The sequence below is a fragment of the Symsagittifera roscoffensis genome, chromosome 1 (genome assembly GCF_963678635.1).
Source record: "Symsagittifera roscoffensis chromosome 1, txSymRosc1.1, whole genome shotgun sequence".
NCBI classification, from domain to species: Eukaryota; Metazoa; Xenacoelomorpha; order Acoela; family Convolutidae; genus Symsagittifera; species Symsagittifera roscoffensis.
Genome location: NC_087062.1, coordinates 35,118,955 through 35,137,668, shown reverse-complemented (window position 1 = coordinate 35,137,668; position 18,714 = coordinate 35,118,955).

The window sequence follows — 18,714 nt, the reverse complement described above, 5'->3', positions numbered from 1 at the left end:
ACGGCTGATACTGTTGTCGCTATACAAACTAAAAACTTACTCTAAACAGGTATATATGAGCAAGGAACTATTCCCTGAAGACCAAAAAATTGAAAACGATGCTTTGAAACTACGCCGAAAGATGATCGAAAACGAATACGACAAAAAACATCTACGAATCAGAAACCTCAAGCTTCAACAAAACACAAACGAAACTGACGACAAGAATCTAGACAACTGGGAAAATGTTCCGCCAGAACCAGAACAATGACTACATACTAAAAGTTCGCTCAGTATTCTAAATTTCAATGTCAGGAGCCTGCTAGACATTAGTAGACGCATGACATTGGCAAATGCAGTTCCTACAAACGACTACGACATCATCTGTCTAACTGAAACATGGCTCACAACTGCAGTACCAGACGAGGCCCTCTTTCTATCAAACTACACAATACACAGAACAGATCGACCCAATACGGGTCAGAACACTAAGCACGGCGGAGTCCTCATTGCAGTGAAAGCCTTAACTCATAGCAGAATAGAACTCAAAACCGAACTAGAATGTGCTGCCATCGAAATCAAATCTCGTCAGAAGCAGATAGTAATCTGCTGCTTCTACAATCCCCCCAAAAACAGCCCGTATAGAGCATCTCCCGACAACATAAAAGACGTCTTAAAACAGCTTCATGACTCGCTTAGTGACAACTCATCGCAACTCATCCTAACCGGAGATATAAATCTTGCAGAAGCAAACTGGGACAGCCTAAACTCAAACGACGAATACGAAGCCAACATACTGGACACTCTAGAAAAGTACGATCTACATCAGCTAATCACGTGCCACGAAGGCAGGAGCCTCGATGTATTCCTTGCCACCGACCCGACTCTTGTGCTAAGTTCGGCTATCGACTCAGCACTAGAAGCACAATACTCATCAAACGGAAAAAAGTGTTCCGATCATCACGCATACAAAACTTATTTGTCCCTACCAACTTCGAGCAAAATAACAACCCCAGCTATTAAACGCGCATACCAGAAAACCGACTGGGATGATTTCAACAAACAAATCATCAGCCAGCCATTTACACCATACTGCTACAGCAACATTGACGTCCTACTGTTACAGTGGTACAAATGGCTCGAGAACATCATCAACGAAAAAATACCCCGAGTCACCAAACACAGGGCAGAAATTCCACCCTGGATTAGATCATCCACCTCACATCAAATGAAGATAGTCGCGACAATGAAGCGTAAATACGCAAAAGCAAACTCACTCTCGCTACTCCTGAAAATCAAAAAAACTGAAAAAAGCCTGAACGAAGAAATCAAAATGGATCAAGCCATATTCAAAGCTAAAGTATTCAGGAGCCGCCGCATGTCTGATCTTCAGAAATACTTGAAATCGATACACAAAAAGCATCCCCTACCAGACGAAATGTTTCTTAATCAATCACCGGACACAACTGAAACAGCAGTAAACAATGAACAAAAATGTTCTCTGTTTAACAAATTTTTCACCCAAGTTTTCAGCAAACAAGGTGAACTAACCGGCAAACAAACTTACATAAAATCAGAAACAAACCACCTGAAACTATCCGAGGATTAAATAACCAGATGCCTCCAATCACTGAAAACAAAAAAGCATGCGGTCCGGACAACATTGGAAACATTATCCTGAAACAAGCGACATCACTCGCAAAATCTCTAAACCTCATTTTTCAAACCTGCATTAATAAAGGATCATTTCCACGCCGATGGAAAACCAGTGAAATAACAAAGAAAACAACAAGGCAGACATATCGCAATACAGACCCATCAGTCTTTTGGCAAATGTATCAAAGGTATTTGAAAAAATACTCTTCGACCGATTATATCCAACAATCGAAACTAAACTACACCCAGCACAGTTCGGTTTCAGAAAAAACAGATCAGCGATCATACAACTTCTGTTGTTTCTGAACGAAATTTATCTGGAAAACGACATCAAAGAAAACGCTGAACTATGGGTCCTATACGTAGACTTCAGTTAAGCCTTTGACAAGGTGCCACATCAACCACTGATATCCAAAATTGCAGAAATGGGAATTGGCGGGATAATCCTTGAACTTCTAGCCAGCTACCTAACAGCACGAAAACAATGTGTTAAAATTGATAGAAGCAAATCTCCAGTCACGCCAGTAACAAGTGGAGTACCACAGGGTTCAATACTAGGTCCGCTCATGTTCCTGATATACGTTAACGATCTTCCAGAATCAGTCAAACCGAGCACTTCTTTTGGCTACGCCGACGACTTTAAAGTAATTGCAAAGAACTACGAAGAAGCAATTGTCCTCGGAACGGAAATTGAAAAGTGGAGTCTCAAAAACCAAATGATACTAAATATGGGAAAAAGTAAGGCACTACGCATTAAAGGAAATACAGAGCCTGTGAGTTCAAAAGGCGTGAAACTAGGCACTGTCAACTCCCAGAAAGACCTAGGAGTGATAATGACAAAAAACATCTCGTGGAACGAAAACATTAAACGTAGGACCGGTAAAGCATGGCGAGCCTTCTTCAACCTCAAACGTAACATCTCATAATATGCAAATCTTGAAACAAAATTGAACGCCTATGTAGGTTACGTCGTCCCTGTCATTTCCTATGCATTGCAGGTATGGTACCCATCAAAAACCGAAATGCGGGAAATCGAAAGAGTTCAACAAAAAGCTTGTGACATTCGACCAGAATGGCCAAAATGCAATTTATGCAGGATTCGAATTTTGAGCAGTAAGCCTTCCGAGTTGATGATTTCGAAGGATTAGCGACGTTATTGGAACGTTTAGCCAAACGGTGAGGGCTAGAATATTCTAGTATTTTAAATTTTCAAAAATTCGAATGATGACGTCACATTTCTGAGAAATGCTGAAACGGCCATTTTTAACAAAAAGCGAGTGAAGAACAGAACAACTTTTATCTGCGATTGCGAACAGTACGAAAATCGAGATTGGAGAACGACAACGAACTACAGAATAGCAGAGAACGTTCCGAGTTGCAACTATTGTGCTGCTACAATAGTTGCAAGGCCGTTGCCAACAACGGTGAAGGGTGAGAACCAGCCTTCCGGATTAGCAAGAAATCAAGAGTAAGGAGCTTGATTCGGCGGATTCAAGAATCCGGAAGGGTCTCGGGACGGAAACTTTTATTAACTCACATAAACTTTTAGCATCCTGTCATGTCCTGACTTGAATTTAACTGATATTTTGATTAGTTTTGACAAGGATGAGGTGCTAGGAGTTGGGGGAAAGGGTTGATCCATCTTCGATGGAGATGATGACTTTTATCTACTGAACAAAAACAATAGTAATATGATAAGTAGTAGCCCTGTTTTTAGGAGTGACCTCGTGGTCTGGGGATACAGAGACCCAGCCATGAGCTCACTATTTTTGCATGTAATTCAGTTAATTTGAGCGTTCTGGTCGAAGCCGGAGAGCAGTAACGTTTTTGTCGACCCGATGTGAGAAAAACCACCGAAAAGTACTGGCTTGGTAGAGACGGTGAAAAACATGCAAAGCTCTGTTTAGACGCTAGCCAGTCGCCTTAAGACTTAGTTTTGTTATCCGTCGATATGTATCTTCCGGGCGAATGTTACATGTATGTTTTTATGGCGCTCCTGGGTGTTATTCTTTTTTAACATCATGACCGGCAGAACCGTTAACGAGCACTCCGAGCCGAGCGGATGCTCACATTAACGCCCTTAATAGGCCTAAACCGCCGGGGCGGAAGGGTAGTTCGGAACGCGGAGGCCTTCCGAATTGCCGTGAATAGTTTTTTAACCTAGTTAAGACCGAAAATTCACGAACCAGGAAGGGTGGGGGGATCGGCCGTCTCCTCATCCCCTGAGTGGTTTGTGACCAAAAACACTTAAAGATATAAGCAAAACCAAACAAAAAGTAGTATAGTACCCAAGAAAAACAAAAAACATAAAAAATAACCGAAAAAACCAAAAACAGTAAAAAAGTAAAAAATCAGTAGAAATCATCCCCCCAGACAAGATGTGATTCAACCCCCCCGTTTGTTGTTGATAGATATATTGTTGTTACAGGCATTTATATCAGTCAGGATCGTTACGATCAATTTTGAGGCCCGTTTGTGAGGCTTGTACTGTAGGGTTATTTGAGCATTTAAGCACGTTAATGATAAATTGCGCTCAATCCGGAGGGGTCAGCTGATTTGCGCTCAATTCGGAAGGGTCTTGGGTGAAGACCGATCCGGCAAGCAGTACAAGGAGCAACAAGAAGGGGCTCAACGACAACAACAATCGACTGTTGGGTATCGTTAACAAGTTTTGTATCCCTTTTGGTACAAAAAGTAAGATAGTAATCTGTGGGGGGCTCGACAGTGCTGCACTGTAGTGACCCTTCACCGAACTGCGAATATCCGAGTTAAGCACCTTAATTCGGATAATAAACAAACCCGGAGGGGTATAGTATTACTAATATTATTGTTTATATAGCCTATATTAATAGTCTTATATCGTTTTTCAGTGAAAAAAAAACGAAAACAGACCGGTTTTTAGGGTCAAAATAGCGATATTTTGATCCCCCCACAAGTCGCGATTTTTGAGATATCGATATTTTTTGAAACGGAAAAAAGCGCTAAAGTTAGTGTGTTACATCGTAACTCCACTACTGTAATAAGTAGAACCGGTTAACTTTAGTTCGGAAGTGGTTGGAACTAGTTTGGTACCAAAAACCAAATTTTCCCATTTTTTGATAGTAAGAAGCACTATAAAATCAGAAATTTTTTTGAAATCTTTGAGTTAGGACAGTAAAAATAGTTGTTCGGACAACGTCCACTAGTGAATCTACGAGTTTTAAAACCCGCTACCCGAAAGCCTTCCGGGTTGCAGAGAAATCGAACATAACGTGTTTGATTTGGTGGATTCATCAATCCGGAGGGGTCCAGGTAGCATAGTTTTTCGCAAATTTTTTCTACAAAAGCGTTTTAGATCGGGTCTTTTGCATTGAACTAGAAGAGTATAGGCCTTCTGAGCTCAGATCAATAATTTATAGGTCGAAAGGACCAGATTTGCGGAAAAAGTTAGGCGGAACCTATAAGAGAGAAAATTTTTGAGTTTGGAAAAAAGACGTTTTGGTTAATAACTTTGGAACTACTGAGCATATCGAGTTGATCTTGGTACCAATAGATCAGAAATCAGCTGAGCTTACTAATAGGATCAGAAAATTTTCGGAAAAGCGAGCGAGAAAATTTTTGAGATTGTTTTTAGCAAATTACACAAATCCGGAGGGGTACACCCTTCACGTTTTATAAATTTTTCTGAACAACCCTTATACCCCTACCAAAAGTTGATAGCGATTGAACTAAGTAACTTAGGACAGTTCTAGACAAAAAGGGAGGGCTGAAGGCACAAGACAACCATAGAAGAGGCGAAATTAGGCAAGTGATAACACCCTTCACCGTTAGTGTGAATTGTCAAATAAGCGCCTTAACTTCAATCCGGAGGGGTCTAGGAAAGGATCCTATACCCTTCCCAGTTAATTCAAACAGCATAATAGCAACGCAGAACGTATCCGGAGGGGTATAAGCTGAAATTAAGAAAACTGCGAAAAGCTACTTTGACAGAGCTAAGGGCTCCGAATCCGGAGGGGTCTACTTTCCACAAAACCGGAGGGGTCCGAATCCGGAGGGGTCTTATAGTTGCTAATTCGGAGGGGTCCAAATCCGGAGGGGTCTACTATTAACTAACTTGGAGGGGTCCCAATCCGGAGGGGTCTATATTCTGACAGTCCGGAAGGGTCCTATTTGTACCAATCCGGAGGGGTATTATTTTATTAAGGACTTAGGTAAACGAAAGAAAGACTAAAAAGCGAGAGGTATTAGGTTATTAATAAACAGGCTAGGTATCAGTGACTGCACTGGTAACTTGCCTTTCAAAAAGAACCAGACTAGTACAAAACAGATCCGAACTCGGATATTCGCGACACTAAGTCTAAATTAGAAAGAGCGTGACTCATTGGTGTGGATTGAAACATAATACGTTTTTGGGAAAAGTGACTGCCCTGAGGATTTTAGTAGGTCTAGCTCGGGCAGTCCGAAGGCAGATAGGTAACACAGTACTCGGTGGGTGCAATAGACGCCCACTTGAGAAAATTACTGCCTTCAAAGTTTTGTCTGTTTGGTGCAGCACCAAGCAGGGAAAGCTTTTTCTTTAAAAGACAGGTTCGACTATTGTACTGCGACCGACTAAGAGTACAAGACACATACATTTTTTTTATATATACATTCATATTGTGTCAATATATATTTTTTGTTTTTGATTTTGAATCAACCTAAACTGTGCTTGATTGGGTAGTGACTACACTATCTTTTAAATTGACTGATAACATCATATTGTGCTAGTTTCCAGATCTTTGGACCGATAATCGGCTAGTGTGAATAAATTTTATACAAACTGTACTCTGACAACATACAGGGATTCGTGGTCACTATTTAATAGAATCTGGTGAAATTTATTGTGTTGTGTCATTATTATTGTTAATAAAACTATAAGGTCTCTAGCAATTGAGTCAAGAGTAGGCATAGGAAAGTGACAAATAAAGAATGAATTTAGACAAGTCAAGGATACCAAAACGAGGTAATAGCTCTAGGAAATTCATACCTGAGAAGCAAAGAAAAACGATGACCGATCCTTTTGTGGATTGGATCAAGCGAACCCGGTCCGATAAAGAGGGGACGGTTTCAGGCAGAATGGTTGAAACGAGAAGTCAAAAGACCTCAGAAGAGCGAAGAGAACTGTTAGAAGTGGAGGTCAATACGGACCATACCATGAACGACAACCAGGGAGTAAATGGACTGGAAGGGAGAGGCAGAAGGCTGGCGAGTGAATCTACTCCGGTAGAACAAGGCCATGATTTTGCCACTTCCACCGGGACGTTGGATCGAGAGGAGATGTCGGAACTGTCCGACATCTCAACTGAAGTAACGGCAACTAGAAGATCTCCGACAGACAACACTATGATGGCAAGCGGAACTGGAAAACAAACAACCTCATCATCGTTCTCAGAAAGAATGAAGAACACCTTCGGAAACATCTTTCCATTCAGCATGGGAGGAGGAGCAGGAAACGATGGGGAGTCCCAGGAGGAAGAGGATGAAGAGGAGCAAGGGGACTTTGGATCTCAAGTCAGTCTCAATAGTTCGATCCAGGAGAGTGAGGCACACGTCGGAAGAGAGACTGGAACCATGGATAAATTTGGTGTAGTGACAACGATAAGCAAAGAGGCAAACACACCGGGCCAGTCAAAGGACTTCGCGATTAGGACAAGTTCGGAGCCACAACCTGAAGAGAGTAGAACCAGAGGGCTTGGCAACGGGTTAGCGGATCCTGAAATAGATAATGATAAAACGTCAAGACAGAGAGTCAAGGCCCGGATCTCTACCAGCACGAAGCTACCTGGGACCGACAGAGTTACACCACCACTAGTGACGCCACTCATGGATAACGGGGCAGCGCTAGAGGAAGCCTTAAACAACATAGTGGGCAGTTTAGGAGAACAAAATGAACAGATGTCGATAAGGATGAGTGAACTGGAAAGAGCAGTTCACATTGAAAGAGAAAGTCTGCGGGAAGAAATAAACCGCAACAGACAAGAAGTTGGCAGAAGCGAAAAACGCTTGAAAGAAAGAACGGATGAACATATGACGAGGAACTTGTCGCGAATGACAAGAGAGGCGGAACAGAGGGAGTTACGCTTAAGAGCCGACATGGAGAAGTTAAGAATTCAGCAAGAGCAGTCTCTTGGGTCTCTTGACACAAAGATAGACGCGATGATGGAGAGGCGAACGCAGGCTATCATGGATAGGTTGGACGGGCTACTGAGCAGCAAGAGTGGACCAAAAGAAGGAGAGCCGAACTCGGGAGGTCCCAGCAGGGAACCGAGGGTGAACTTCAATGAACATCAAAGGAGGAAGACGTATGGATCCACTAGAAGCAGGGGCAGTTCATCAGGCTATGCCACAAGGGGTAATACAGCATGGGGCCCGAACAGTAGAGCGAGTTCAACGGGGAACAGACAAACCTCGAACGAACGACCAACGCAAAGCACACATGCGACTGGGAGAAGCGATTCTGGCAACATGGGGCATACAAGCCCGAGGAGGAGTCACATGGGCCAAGCGGGAAACGCTCATGGTGATTCGGATTGCAGGGATGCACCGCACACAGAGCCTTCGACAAGGTGTGAGGACACTCAAGCGGGACACTCAAGGGATGCTACGGCAATGGCCACAGCATTTGAACCCCTGAACAGGTCTTTGGAGACATTCCTGACGCGGTTATCTAGAACCAATGAACGCAGTGAAAAGTCCAGAAGAGTCTTTAAGAAGCCAAGATGCTACAAGGACGAATCTGATGGCTGTATTGATACCTGGATAGAGGTAATGAAGCTGCATTTCGAGGAAGAGGACTTGTCGGAGAGACAGGAATGCAGCGCGCTCACCAGCAACTTAGAAGGGACAGCCCTGAACTGTGTCATGGCTAAGAGACAGTATCAACGTGACACTGCTGAGAAAATCTTCGAAATCTTGTTAAACCGTTTCGGATCAGGGGTGCAGGGGCACCAGGCGATGATGCGCTTCAAGAAACGGAGGCAACGAGAAGATGAAACAATAGACAAGTTTCTCGATGATTTGGAAATGCTGAGAAGACGCAGCCAACCGGATGAGTCAAACCGAAGGATGAACCTGGCCGTAGCCTCAAAATTCATCGATGGTGTGAAAAATGATGAACTTCGTACGATGCTAGCAACGCATTACACACCACTATCAACTAATGCGCCAACACCGGAGGAGTTGAGGCTCAAATCAAAAGAGTATCTTTTGTTGAAACCTCCTTCGAGATCTGGATATTACAAGAACAATTATGGCAATTTTAACAACGGACCAGCGAACCAAGGGAACAATTGGTACAAACCGAGGGACGATATGGACAACAGACGCTCTTGTGCTAATTGTAGTTCAACAGACCATCATGTGTCAGCATGCCCAGCTTACAAACAAGGCATGAAAGCAATAGGCTTTAGCCTCGAGGACGAAGATGCGTCAGAGTTGGACCATGAGGATTTCATGAGAGGAGTAATTGCGAAATTCGGCCCGAGGTGTTTCTTTTGCAACTTGGAAGGTCATTTTAAATCAGATTGTCCGCAATTCTGGGATGCAGTGGCGGACATCAAGCATCCAAGGCATGAAGAAGCTTTGTCAGGAGTGAAAGCAAGCAAGGCTCGACTTTTGAGCGAAGCAGAGGCACGCAGGAAGGACAAACCTCAAGAGCTGGCGGCAAAGAAAATGCAAGCAGTAACAGAAGAAGCACGTGAACCGGAACCAGCAACTGCGGCCGATGACTTCAAGATCGATTATAAGGCAGCCGCAAAGGATGCTCTAAATAGAGTACAGCAGGAATTGGTGACGAAAGAGATCGAACAAAAAGTGAAACTTGAACTGGAAAATGAAAAGCTTCAGGAGCAACTGAATACCTTCGAGGCAACGGAGTTCGAAGAGACGAAAACACCGAGCAGTTTAGATATGAAACTTAAAGTGATCTCCGGTAAGAGGTTCGGCATGGCGCCGCAGGGAAAGAAGATACAGTCGATAATCTCAGTGGCTGGACACCAGGTAATAAGAAATTTGAGTGAACCATCTGAGTTCACTTTGATGCATTTGGACACATATGCAGACTATCTGAGGCAGATGGAGCCACGCACCGAGTCAAGAGCTGTGAGGGCACTACTAACAACGGGTGGCCCTCGCATGAAGAAACTTCATGGACGCTACCTAGAAGTCTATGGACCGTATCAAGTAATGCTGAACGTGGATGGAATCAGTATTTACACCAGGACTTATATAACAACGGATGATGACCAAATGGGGCAGATCTATTTGGGTGAAGAGGAACTCAAAGTCCGCAGGATAGGCCATGACGCCATGATGGAACAAGACGCGGTACATATTGGATATGAAGCAGATGTGACAGCACACCTGCTTGACACCAACGGAACAAAAATCGGAGTCACAGGGCTTCTGGACACAGGCGCGGTGGTGAGTGTGATGCCGATAAAACCCTGGGAGAGAATGGGCTTCACGCGGGAAGATCTGATTCCTACGAATCTCCGACTAGCCGCTGCAAATCGAGGAGCTATCTACGTAGCCGGAAGAACACCGGTGACAGTCCTTCACATGGGAGGACGGAACCTTTGGATGAGCTTCCTGGTGGTAGAGAATCTGGACGACGCCGACCAATTCATCTTGGGCAGAGATTTTGTCAGGAACTTTGACGTGATGATTGACTTGAACAACGGTCTAATACGGATTAGAAACCCGGACCGAAAGTATGTTAAGAGACCAATTAATAGGATAATAACAGACGAGAATAAGGTACCAGTTTTTTTGGATAGAAAAGTAAAATTACAACCAGGACAAGCTGTAGTAGCGATTTTTAGAATGAGAATTTTGAATTCGTTAAGTGATAGTAAACAGGTTTGCTTAGTACCGAATCCAAATAGTCAGAGTTCGGTGATTTTAGGCCGGAGCTTCTCGGTAACGCGAAACGGACTGTGTGTCAGTGTGTTGTTGAACACACTGGACACCACGGTTTCAATCCAGCGTGGAAAGAAGCTTGGTTACGCATTGCCGATGAGGACCGACTATGAAGAGACACAAAACTTGAAGAAATATAGTGTGAAAGACTGTCCTTATCATGCCAATAAAGATAAAATTTTAAAGAGGATTGATGAATTAAAATCTATTCGTAAATTGTTTTCAATGAAATCCGAAACGGACGACGGCTTATCAAGCTGCTCGAATTTTCCGGAACGCCCCTCGTCATATGAACTAGATTCTGACAAACCGGTTTTGCCAGAAATAGAACATTTAAAAGGAAAAATAGGTGAGGGAGATTTTGAAAAATTGCGGGACCTCCTAGATCGGAACGCCGAAGTATTTTCAAAACATAAGGCGGACATCGGTTGCTGTAATTTCGTCGAACACGAAATCGAACTAGAAGAGGGCGCCGTTCCCCATAGGGAAGGCGCAAGGCGAATGACGCCACATAAATCGGAAGCGTGCCGAGCGGAAATAGAAATGTTGCTTGAATACGACATGATAGAACCCTCGAAATCACCATGGGCTTGCGGAGTAGTAATGGCGAAAAAGAAAGGGGGGCAGCTTAGATTTTGTTGCGACTTTCGTTACTTGAACGCGGTAACGATTAAAGATGCGTACCCGATACCGCGAATAGACGAGAGCCTATCTAAACTTGGTGATGCAAAGTTCTTCACCACATTGGACTTAGGTTCTGCCTTCTGGCAGGTTCCTTTGCGGAAAAAGGATAGGGAAAAAACCGGTTTCGCGTGCGAATTGGGGTTGTACCAGTGGAAGAGGATGCCCTTCGGCTTGTGCAATGCAACAGCAACCTTTCAAAGGCTGATGGCTCAGGCTTTGACAGGAGTGACCAAAAAGTACGGGAATCTCTTGATGTGCTACGTGGATGACGTAGTCATAGCGACACCGACCCTGGAGGATCACATTGACCGGCTCGATGAGGTCTTCGGATGTATGAAAAGAGCAGGCTTGAAATGCAAACCATCGAAATGTGAAATCCTTAGGGATTCGATCAAGTACCTGGGAAGAATGGTGGACCGGCATGGTGTGAGGCCAGATCCAGAAGCAGTAGAGGCTGTGCTGACATGGAAAGCTCCTAGAACGGACACACAGCTCATGAGCTTCCTAGGGTTTGCCAATTACTACCGAGAATTCATAAAAGGATACGCGGACAAGGTGTACCCGATGCAGAAGCTGATGCGCAACAAAGGGAAAAAGTTCGAATGGAACGATGAGGCACAAGTTGCTTTCGAGAACATAAAGCGGGAACTGTGCGAAGCGCCAGTGCTGGGCATGCCTACAGAAAAGGGCATGTATGTTCTTGACACAGACGCATCGGTGGTGGCCATCTCAGGAATATTGCATCAAGAGCAAGAGTGGAACGGAAGAACAGTTCTCCGTCCCATTGCATACGGCAGCAAAGTCTTGAGTGACACAGAGATGAAAAATGGCGCACCAAAAGCAGAAATGTTTGCAGTAGTCACCTTCGTGGAGAAGTACCGTGCATACTTGGGGAGCGCTCCCTTCAAGTTACGCGTGGACAACAGAGCGTTATCCTGGTTGAAGACCTACTCGATGGATCAGAGTTATATTGGTAGGTGGATAGTAAGGCTGGATGGCTACCATATGATAATCGAACATAGGATGCGTGACAAACACCAGAATGCTGACAGCCTCAGTAAGAAAACTGAATTCTATGAAAGATTGGAGCAGAAGCAGGCCAATCAGGCGGAAGTAAAGGAGGGATTCTCGTTTCTGGACAAAGAAACTTATGAAGCGCTTCCCTTAACGAGATGGTTGGATAAGTCTGGACATCCAATTCCAGGGCATCCTGAGTTACCTGTAGAGAAAGCAGCCGAGATAAAGATCCTGTCCAAGGAGGATCCGGTCCCCTTGGATTTGTTGCTGCGCTCGAACCTGGTCCAGCAAGAACTCTCTCGCATGAATATAAACAGCCTCTCATTATTGGATAAAACGGTGCAAGTCACACCACAAGTAATGCGGATGCTGGGTGGATTGTTAGAAAGAGAAGTGACCAGAGATGACCCCGAGTGGACAGCAGCAGTGGCATCGCTGACAGTCAGTGAGAAGGTGAAGATCATGCCGTCCAGAGGACAACACGAAGACAACGAGAGGGATTGTAGGACAATAGTTCAGCAACTAGTATCCTCAATGCCCCAAGAGATTTTAACCAGTACTTCTTACGGACAGAAAGGACAGGAGAGCGGCAAGCAAAAGAAAACTGTCACTTTTGTAGACCGGGATAAAGAGGGTGAAGTTGTAAAACAAAATCTGCTGCAAGACTATTTGTCCGGGGAGAAGGATAAGGAGAAAAACCAGCGATCACAAGATCAACACCCGGGACAAGTGAATTGGTCCGGGGAGTCCGAGATAGACGAGAAAATTCCTGATGAGAAACAGGACCTAGAGAACAAGGTTTTGTCCGGGGAGTTCAGATGGATGCGAAGGAAATACAGACATGATCTGGAGGAGCGTGCAGTCTCCAGCACAACACCTTCGACGGATGATGAATCCCGAAACTCAGGAATGGATACCTATTCCGACAGGAATTCGACTTCGGGATCCGAACTGTCAGAACTGGCGATACACACGCTACTAGTGGAAACTCGGGCGAGAGACCTGGACAGAGAGGTGTACCAGGATCCTGACAGTGATCGCTACCTAATACCAAGCGAAAGAGTCTTTGACAACGCAGCGGATGACTTAGAAACGATAGCGGTATCGAAACGTTCGATAAGCCTGTTGCCGCAGAAAGAGGTAGTCAGGACTGATCTCCAGCCGTTTCAGCAAGAAACACAACCGTTGGTGAAGATTTGGTGCGTTAAGATGGAAGAAGACACACATCAGCCCAACGAGCTGAATAGTCAGATGAGAGTCATGAAGACGTACTTGAAGGCGAGATACAGACTCTCGGACCTTCTAAGGGCGCAGAGAAATGATCGCATGACAAGCAACCTAAAAAGGTGGATAGAAAACGGTGCACCTGACAAAGGTGACCTGGAAGAAGACAGCTATAGGATCCTGAGACAATACTTCATGCAGAAGGAGGGGAGATTATATCTGAACAAGGACGGGATCGTGGCTTGCAGGAGAAGAGAAGAAGACAAGGTCTTATACAAATATAACGCGATAGTGTTGCCGCAACTCTATCAGACGGAACTATTATTCAGGTCGCATGATCAGATGGGCCATCAAGGGATCGACAAAGTGTATCAGAGGATCCTGAAGCGCTTTGAGTGGCCTGGGATGAAAAAGGCATGCGAGAAATGGGTGACAGCATGTCTGTCATGCCAACAGGTCAAGGATCCTAGGAAGTTGCGATTTCCTTTACAATCGATTGAGTCGTCTGAATTCAACGAGGTGGTGCAGATAGATCACCAGAAGATATGCATGACAGACAGCGGTTACAACCAAGTCTTGGTCATGATAGATCACTTCACGAAGTATGCAGAGGCCGTGCCCTGCATAACTGCCTCGGCGGAAGCGACATGCGACCACCTGATCAATACGTGGATAGCAAGACATGGTTGTCCAATGACGTTTCAATCGGACAATGGAACGGCTTTCGTAGGCGAGCTTACGAAAGAGCTTATGAGACGGTCACAAGTCGCTCAGGCTCACTCCACGACATACCATCCTCAAACGAATGGCTTAGTGGAAAGACAGAATAGGACGTTAGTGTCGATGCTGAGGGTATATTGTTCCAGGTACATGACCGATTGGGACAGATACCTTCCACAGGTGATGGGAGATTATAATAGCACGCAACACTCCACCACTGGGGTCAGTCCACACATGATGCTGACGGGACACGAGAAGTCTTTACCCTTGACATTCTTCTACCCAGAGTATGAGGGGAAGAAAACATCTCCACAGGTTTACGTAAGGGATGTGATCAGACGTCAACAGGAGTTGAACGATCTGTGCAGACGAAATACTCAGCAAGCACAGGCAAGGCAGAGGAAAAGATTCGACAAGAAAGCAGCTGGTGCAAAGGCCTACTCGGTGGGAGACTACGTATGGGTATTTCAGAACGTTATACCACCGAAAGGAACAAAGAAGCTTCTAAAAAAGTGGAGGGGACCCTTCATGATTACGGAGGTGCACCAGGAGGGACGTTTTTATAGACTGAGTACTGGCCGAGCCGCCCACTACGAGAACATCAAGCCACACAATCCATCGACAGAAGACTGGTGTATACCTGCAGACATGGAAAAAGGGGATTATCTAATGATGGATCCTGCTTGTGAGGTCAATGAAAAAGGCACCAGGGAGAAGATCGATGGAAACGAAGTCGTAGAGGAAGGTACGGATACACCATTGGAATTGGATCCAAACGAACAGATCGAAGCGGACGATGAAACCTTACCCTACGCAGAGGAAGATTGGCAGGATCCCGAACAGACAGAGGTTCCCAAGAACTTCGAAGCGGACCTTCCGTTCACGATGCAGACTCGTCAGAAAGACGGGACGAGACCAAGAAAGAAATACAATCCTTACGGTGACGACTTTGTAGTGGATAGGATAGATCTAAAGAAAATAGTGGAGGAAATAGTGGGTTTAGAGGAAATAACCGTGTCACAAGACGTTGACATAGTCGATGATCACAACGATGAGTGGGTTGACGACTGGTCGAAACCCGAGGTAGAATTTGACGATGAGCAACAGCAGTCATATGAACAAGACCAGACAAACCTGCGTGTCTTAGAGTGGCTGAATGAAACGACCTCGGATCCAGAGAAGACCAGCGTCACGATTCAAGACGTAGATCGTGAAAGCATGAAATACATCAAGACTGAACGAGACGATCCTTCCTGGGCTGCCCAGGAAGGACAACTTCTCATTCCAGCTTCTAACCTTGACTTAATACCCGGTATGCGATCGACGGGGACGCCGATGGATATTTTTGTCCGGGGAGTGGGGGTAGGACTTACCCACACTGAAAACTTGATAATAAAAAAATTAAGAATAGCAAGAGAAACAGGAGACTTAGAAGCAGAAACAGGTGAAGAACCTAAGAAACCTGACATAGGCAGGGTAGTTGAGTCATATTTTAATTTACCAAATGAATATTCTAGTAACATAATACTAACAGACAGTGATTTCATACTCACAAACAGAACATGTGCGGTAGCAATCACCGCAGACATGAGTTTTAGGACGGCGCTAGCGGCAGATTTTAAGAGGGAATATAAAAACGTGGAATTCCTTTGGAAGCAAAGACCAGGGATAGGGGGCGTAGCAGCCTTACCTCCGGCGGTGTCGCAGATACCGGGAAAGTACTTGTGCTTCTTGGTAACGAGGGCGACGGAGAAGCAGCACGTGGACCCAGAAAACCTAGTCTTGTCTTTGACGAGGCTGAGGGACTTCCTTGTGGAAATGGACGTGAAGGAGCTCTCGCTTCCAGTGTACGATCCAAATAGAGGAAGACTGCATCCTCGGGAATTGTACGCGCTTGTACACGTGATATTCTCTGATACGAACATACAAGTGTATCTACATAAGAAATATTACTTAAGTATAGGCTGAGTGATGTGCGAGAGGGTGTTAGGCCAAAGACCAAGTTGCAGGTAATATGTGATATGTGTGTTATGTTATGTTATGTTATGTTATGTGTTAGGTTATTAAGATCATGGGTAAGTAGGGGTTAGTGACCATGAACAACTAATGACGATCTTAGGAATAGATCCAAAGTTTGGACTGTCCAATCTTAGGTCGAACTCCAAAATTTTAGAAACCAATTGATTTTAATAAATTTTAGGATAAATATCTTTTTATCTGAACTGTCTTTAAGCAAATTTTAACGATATATGTTAAGGTGAAACTGACAGGTGTGACAGTCGTGATTTCTTTTCTAGATCCTGATTGATCATTTAAATTACTCACTTGAGTCAAAGAATCGAATCAAACTTGAAAAGAATAGAATGGACAACTTCAACCTGGATGAATTGATGGACCTGGCAGAGGCATATGTAGGACCGATGGTAGATGCGATCTATCGTCGGCTGATCGAACGAGACTTCGCTCTGGAGGACCCAGAGGTGGTCATGTTGCTGACCGCCCTGATTAACATCTTGGGGCACGACAACCGTGGGGACCGCCCCACGGAAGTCCTGTTGATGGCAGCATATGGAGAAAAAGGAGTACTAGACCGCCCGAACATGAGAGTGATGAGGTGGAGAAACGGGGCTCTCTCAGGGAGTGACTTGGCGAATGAGCCTGGGTTGGGAAGTTCTAGGACTTACCAACCAGGTGAGATGCCAATGCCCTCCAAGCCCAAACCTGGGCTGACGAGAATGCATCGGGAGATGAACAGCGAGGCGACCTCGTCTGGTTCACCACTGAGAGCAGCTGTGCCACCAAAAGGGGCGAAAGTAACACAGAAGGTTCAGACGAACCAAACCATACAAGATCTGGACGAGATGAACGATCAGTTGAGAAGTACGAAGAAGGAGTTAGACGATATGACGAAGACCATGCTGGCGATGGAGGAAGACCGGGACATGTGGAGAAAGTTGTTTGAAGACTGCAACAAAAAGCAGGGTCAAGAGATCGAACGCTTAAGGCAGGAATACAAAGAGCGATCGGAGCAGGTGGCGTTGACGACGTCCATTGAGAAAATGATACCTGCAAGGGATATTCCTCGTGGGCAGTCCCCGATGGAGCTCTTGACACCTCGAGAAATGAGTCAAACAACGGAGACACGGCTTCCAGCAGAGACGAACCGAGTAACAATCCCGGATCCTAGTGACACCTTGGGTGATCCCGTCGTAGAACAGACAGTGAGAAAACTCATAGAGACCGCTGGACGATTGGTCGCTAACAAGAATGCACCAGGTTCCGGGGTGACTGCACCCTATGGAACGATTGACGATACGGGCAGAGTACAACTCTCCCAGACAGTAATCAGACAAGGGATGAGTAACGTGACACCACTCATGGGGAACTCGAGAATCCCAGAGAGGAAAGTAAGGAAGAGCCAGCGGATGAAGGCATCTCGACACTGGAACCTCCGTCAGCCTTTGAGGAGATGAAACGGAATTTGCCGGAGAGCAGCTCTCCTGGAAATACAAGAAATAACGATCAGAGAATCCTCATGGAATCACCTCGGAGGAGAAGAATAGAGGCCTCAGCCAGAGTACCTTTCTTGGGAACGCTGCCCGAAGAAGAATGGGAAGTACATCACCGAGACCACGAGAGTAGGACGGGATGTAAGCTGGACAGAGTGGCGTTCATGGAAGAAGTCTGGACTGTGATTCAGAGCTATGGGACCCAGTCCATTCTCAAAACAGGTCTCAATCAACCCTTGATGAGAGAAGTACTTGACAAGCTTGATGAGTGTGAAGGGAGACTGAGTGAGTTATTGATCGACTCAGCCACTGATGAGAGTGAAGCGAATTCTCCCATCAAGATGACACCGCAGGACAATGAAGGAGAGGTGGTGTACCTGTCAAGGACCAGGAGAGGAACGATGCGATCGAAAATGGTGATTGATAAAATCAATGCGATGAAAATGAAGTTAGGCAGCAGAGTGATGCCGAGGAGGATTGGAAGGACGAAAGTGGATTCGGAAATATCGATGAAAGCTGGTAACTCGGCGAAAAGAAAACTAGTCGAGGAAGTCATGGATTTGGGGCAAGGTGATTATCAATTGTCTGGCACAGATAGAATATTAAGTGATATAGCGATGGTGCCACCCATTCTCATGGCAGGGATAAAGTCAACCGGTTATAAATCCAAAAGGAGTGACCGCACTCTGACTGGAGCAACTTTAGAAATGGAAATACTCAGTCAATGTGGAGAGAGTAAAATGAGGGACTTCAAACCATCTCCCATGAATCATGGAAAAGGAAGTGTTGCAGGACAACTGACACCAGTGGAATACAACCGACTAACAGTGTCGGAGACAGTGTCGATAGATGAACCCACCGGTGGATACATGGAGATGTTGGAATACCGGAACTCGGCTAGAGGGTATGTAGTGGCCCTGGAAGACGAAAAAGCCATGGAGGGTTATCTGGAAATGATGTTGCAAGGCACCACCCTCAAGCAGAAGGC